The sequence below is a fragment of the Somniosus microcephalus genome, chromosome 3, assembly GCF_052327205.1.
Source record: "Somniosus microcephalus isolate GS21.2 chromosome 3, FLI_Smic_1.0, whole genome shotgun sequence".
Classification (NCBI taxonomy): domain Eukaryota; kingdom Metazoa; phylum Chordata; class Chondrichthyes; order Squaliformes; family Somniosidae; genus Somniosus; species Somniosus microcephalus.
In genome coordinates this window covers 107520039-107526038 of record NC_140989.1, presented here as the reverse complement: position 1 = coordinate 107526038, position 6000 = coordinate 107520039, and the positions used below count along the sequence as shown (strand labels likewise).

The window sequence follows — 6000 nt, the reverse complement described above, 5'->3', positions numbered from 1 at the left end:
ACAATAACAGCTCTGAACAATTAGGCACGTATAAACTCCGAATGATTTCTGGTAATGGCTCAAAAATACAACACCTATGCAAATTTCAATGGTACCGTATTTAGAGCCACGGCTTTAAAATATTGGTGTTATGCTTGGGTCAGGTTTGGCAGCACATCTTAAAACTATGCCAATCCTAAGAGGACGTGTGGCACCCAATTCTGCCCCAAATATCGTGTGGCAAGCCTCCAGAAAATAAATTAACAGGGGACAAATTGATCTATGATCGTCAGCAGAGAAATAAGTCTGCAAACGGCCATAGAATAAAGCAGCATATTAGAACAAAGCGAGGGAGGTAACACGATTTTTATAGTGTTATTCTACAATCTTTAAATATATATTTTATAAACTCCATGCTCGATTAAATATTTAAATGCACTCGGTTTTGCTTGTGTCCGCGCTGCTGTTTTCTCTCTCTCTCTATGATTGCCTGAAGGGGATGATTTTTTAAAATCCCATTAGGGTCCCATTGAAAAAAAAGGCTTCTTGTGTCAAAGCCAGAGCATTGACGTCAGTAGCTTTGACGTCAGCGGCTGCTCTCCCAAACTGAGTGTGTTTGCCTTTAGAAAGCACTCGGCAGCTCATCAATAAAAAGAGCTGGCAGAACAGAGAGAAGGTAAAAAAAGGAAAAAGAGAGAAAGGAGGGGGGCTATCTCCTGAGATTCAACAACCTTCGGGGAAAAATACAAATGAATCTGAATTTGCTTCCCTAATATTTTCCTTTTCACGTTAGATTTAGAAAAAAACTATATCTGTATAGATAAAGGAAGATTCTAATCACATAGATCTAACAGGATAATTATTTTATGTGTTGCCAATAAATATATCAATGATGATTGCAGTACGTGCCATGAGACCCCATTTGTGTCCTGTACCTGGTCGCTGTGACTCGTCATTGTATGTGTTGTGTTGTGTTGTGGTGGTTTGTTAACACTCAATCACAGTGGCTCCGTTTCATTCACAAGAGCAGCTTCCATTGCGTTACCTCAAACAAGCAAACTCCGGCGGAAATGAATCCTCGGTTAGCCAATGCTTTCTTGCACGATTGCACTTATTCATTCAGAAATTGATCCCCGTTTTAAAAAGAAACGCTAAATTGAATCCCCCACCACCAAAAAAAAGAGGAAACGCAGAACGCAAAAGTAATGGGTGATTAAATGGGACCAGCTGCAAGGTCTGATCTATCTCCTGACACACAAGGCAGACACCGTGGCCAGACCTCAATGAAACCAGTCTCAATATTTGACTAATTAGTGGTAATGCCCCAAACGACTAAACGGAGCTGATTGATAACTCGGGCTATTTTAGATCTGAGAGTCAGAGCTTGTTTACACTGTTTTTAACCTGACTGTCATAAAAAGGGAGGGCGTGGCTACAAAACAGCAACAAGGAGTTATGCAGCGCTTTACTGCTCCGTGAAAAAAAGATAAATGTGCATTCGGTTTTATTGTTGCAACAAATATCCCCCTCCTTGCTACCCGCGGCAATGTTAACCCCGCCACAGAGCTGTGTTTAATTGTCCTGTTGGCATTTCATTAACTCCAACCATAGCATGGTTAATAAAACAAAGTTCTCAGTCTATTGACAGAGGTCCAGTCCGTCGATAGCAATTGCGTAGGAAGTGCGTTATCATTTTAATTGTAGTCTCGGTGCCATTAAGAGCCGAGGTATAGACGTCAATGCCCGTGAGCAGCTACTGTCAGTCTCTATGCAGTGCTAACTCCAACTTGCCGGCTCCGGCAGCCTGTACCTCCGCGCTGCCACTGACACTCAAAAGACAAACTACCAGCGGTTCAACTCACGGGAATGACTGATTCAAATTTCAAGATGTGTGTATTCGGTGCGCTTAAAGGAACGGGTGATAACAGCACAGAGCAAAGGAGAATCCTCCAGTTCTCAGCATTTCATTTCAGGCCGAAGAGATCGTTCACGGTCCGAGTGTGTCAATTTTCCTAATGTTAAGACAAGGTTATGTATTAAAGTGCAATTCTGCAACGAAGCAAGTGCTGAACGTTTGGAGCATCTTCTTCAGCGGTACAGACCGACTCTGGGACGCTAATACTATCTGTGACTCGGGAAATTCCGAGGACGTCTGTGCAAAGGGGGAGAAGCGAGTTTAGAATACTTTCTGAATGACTGAAATAATCGACCCTTACAAGAGGAGAGACCCCCCCGTGTGCTCAGTGCTGTGTGACCGATTACCCTTTGCAGCTCGCTCTACTGAAAGGCAAATTGCCTCAACAATATTTTAACCGGACGCACGCTGGGCGATTGGCTGGAACATTATTGAACCACAAAATGTGCACTGATCACTCGACCTGCTTTCCGTCTCATTGCAGCACCTGGATCTCCGGCCAGATTTACACATCGCAAATAAATATATCGATCCTCCCGCCTTTTCTTTTGCCGGAATGAAAGACCACCCTTGGCGTTCAGTTACTAGTTGCCCCAAGGTCCAACCAATGGAGCTGCTGAGGGGCCGCCACCTCCCCTACCCATGGCAGGAAAGTGGGAGCAGACTTTTACGCAAAAGACCATTCGAAGTAATCTTGGGCACACGTGATCCATTAGCTCGGATCCGCACTACATGGTCCTCCCCCTTCCCTCCCCTCCCCTCTGTACATGGGGAAGGCGCGGGTGTCTCTTCCTCCTGGTCGCTGACAGCACCATTAAGTTTCACACAAGAGGAGGACAAGACCCTCGGGCTGAGCATGCACTGCTGAACGGCGCCCGATCTCGGAAGTGAAGGAGAGGATCGCTCTGACAAGACCGGTGATATCTCTCGGACTCGCTGTCTCCTCCGACTTGTCAGCAGAAAGTCTCTGCCCTTCTCTGAATCTCCTTCCCTGCCCATCCTGCACTCCCACCTCCGTCACCCTCTCCTCCAGAAAAGGGGGGAAATAAAATAAAGCAACACAAAAAAAATCGAAACATCTCTCCGATGTCGAAAAAACGAAAAACTCTTGAAGGATCTTCGGTCCCAGAGAGCTCGCCATCTTTCGGCGCTAACGATCAAGGTAAGAGTCGTATGCACAAGGTGTATTTCTCAATAGCCAGCGAGTGCCCAAGATGTAACCTCTGCATAGGAATGCATAGCCCTATGGGCTTGCCCCCTGAGCTCTGTGCTAGTGTTTTGATGCCAGTGGATGATATGATAATGGCTTGGAGATGCTACAAGGTTTGTGCAACTTTGTGCGTCTTGCCAGCTTGCAGATGGTGAGTGATCACACCTTAAGTCTCAAACTGATCCTCAATCGATTAATGTAGAGGAGGAGGCGATACGAATAGTTTGGCACAACAGCTATGGACGGTCACTATGCAAACAATGGCCTTGTAGAGATTAGATATATATTTTAAATTCCATTTTAGTTCCTTTTCTTGCTGGGTTTTGTGGCTTTTATCGCATCTGACGTCAATTGGCCAGATTGCGTCATTGAGTGGTGAAAGGACTAGACCAGAGAGTCTGGAACAAAGGCTGGATCCCCACAGGGTCCAGTCTTCATCGCCCACTGGCTGCATCCTCCGAATCAAGTGGAACCTGCAGCATAAAAAACATAATCTGAAGAATGCACCCATAAAATAGATTTGTTTTCACCCTAATTATACTCGACTATAGAAATCTAGGCATGTTAAGCTGACTGCGTCCACTCGGCATAAGGATACTGTGCTGTGTTTTGCAGAATTTTATTCAGCTGCTACTCTTCCTCAATCAAAAGGGGAAATAAACTGTTGCATTAGACTTCAACACACATTATAGTTGAATTCGGTGCCACCGGTACATACGTGAATAGTAAAAATAAACTGCACAAAGCAATTAATTGGAAATCGTCATTTTTATATCTTTTTGCATCCACTTTACCTAACAGGTTAAATAACTGGGCTTACCCTGTGTAAGAATTGTTTAGGTGCAAATGTAGAATTTACCTGTAATTCTGACTTAGGAATAAATGTGATTGAATTTTACAGTGCTGCTAGATTCTGACGAGGCCCTTCTGGCAGTTTATGTTTTGACTGCATTCTTCCTCCTCCGTTTAAGATTATTTCATTTTCTTTTCTTTGTATACTCATTGAAAATACGCTAAGTAAGGATGCAGTTCATTCAGTGTGATATCTAGTCAGCCTGTGACCATCACTTGAATGGTGCACTAAACTCACGGTGCCGTTTTAGATTCTGGAAGCACGAGGCATCATTTTGTAATGTGTCAGAATTGAGCGGAAAACAACAGGAGCCCAAGACCTTCTGAATTCAGTGGTTCTGATGTTTCCCTTCCTTTCTCTAATTAAGACGCATTTTCCTGGTAAAATACAGAATCCCTGCATATGGAAATTCTGCTTTTGTAATATTCAATAAAGAATATTAGTTTTTATTCCACTGGATATCTTGTACTGCAATGCACCCACATATTGTATGTCAAACCAATGATAGTCACATCTTCTGATATCTGCCTCATTGTGATCATTTGTAAATGAAACATTCCAAATAGCTGTCGGGCGTTAGCAATGTATAGACAGTCTTGAATTAATTTCAGGAAAAATGGTAAAGCCATATTTGTGCATACAAGCCCCAAAAACATAACTGCTAGCTACATGTGTACCTTTTGTAATTCTTCCCTCCAACTCAATTTTATTTTTATAGAATACAGAATATATTCTTCAATTTATTCTGAGAAGGCAATTAAGCTACCTGTAATTTGTGTAGATGGTAAAAATGTAAGCACTTGTTGATACATAATGGACGTATGACAAGAGGTGGAAAAACACAGAACACTTCCAGTGTGTTTTTCAATTAAAAAAAAAAAAAATTCAGTCCTGGGATGAGGGCGTCGCTGGCAATGCCAGCATTTATTGCCCATCCCTAATTGCCCTTGAGATGGTGGTGGTGAGCTGCCTTCTTGAACTGCTGCAGTCCGTGTGATGAAGGTACTCCCACAGTGCTGTTAGGGAGGGAGTTCCAGGATTTTGACCCAGTGATGATGAAGGATCGGCAATATATTTCCAAGTCAGGATGGTGTGTGACTTGGAAGTGAACTTGGAGGTGATGGTGTTCCCAAGCACCTGCTGCCCTTGTCTTTCTAGGTGGTAGAGGTTGTGGGTTTGGGAGGTGCTGTCGAAGAAGCCTTGGCGAATTGCTGCAGTGCATCTTGAAAATGGTACACACTGCAGCCACAGTGTGCCGATGGTGGAGGGAGTGAATGTTTAAGGTAGTGGATGGGGTGCCAATCAAGCGGGCTGTTTTGTCCTGGATGATGTCGAGCTTCTTGAGTGTTGTTGGAGCTGCACTCATCCAGGCAAGTGGAGAGTATTCCATCACACTCCTGACGTGTGTCTTTTAGATGGTGAAAAGGCTTTGGGGAGTCAGGAGGGGAGTCACTTGCCATAGAATACCCAGCCTCTGACCTGCTCTTGTTGCCACAGTATTTATGTGGCTGGTCCAGTAAAGTTTCTAGTCAATGGTGACCCTTCAGAATTGATGATGTTGGGGGATTCGGTGATGGTAATGCCATTGAATGTCAAGGGGCAGTGGTTAGATGCTCCCTTGTTGGAGATAGTCATTGCCTGGCACTTGTGTGGCATGAATGTTATTTGCCACTTATCAGCCAAAGCCTGAATGCCATCCAGGTCTTGTTACATGCGGGCATAGACTGCTTCATTATCTGAGGAGTTGCAAATGGAACTGAACACCGCAATCATCAACGAACTTTGTGATGGAGGGAAGGTCATTGATGAAGCAGCTGAAAATGGTTGGGCCTCAGACACTGCCCTGAGGAACTCCTGCAGCGTTGTCCTGGGGCTGAGATGATTGGCCTCAAACAACCACAACCATCTTCCTTTGTGCTAGATATGTCTCCAGCCGGTGGAGGGGCTTTCCCCTGATTCCCATTGACTTCAGTTTTACTTGGGCTCCTTGATGCCACACTCTGTCAAATACTGCCTTGATGTCAAGGGCAGTCACTCACAATC

General features: G+C 44.2%; 1 long non-coding RNA gene across 1 annotated transcript in view; it reads left to right on the top strand.

The window, feature by feature from the left end:
* The first annotated feature begins 1742 nt into the window (after positions 1-1742).
* The window catches only part of LOC147121249 (uncharacterized), a 263348-nt gene continuing 259090 nt past the window's right edge, over positions 1743-6000 (top strand). The window contains exon 1 of the long non-coding RNA XR_015077519.1: positions 1743-3056. This is a non-coding gene — a long non-coding RNA (uncharacterized LOC147121249). The remainder of the gene's footprint in view (positions 3057-6000) is intronic.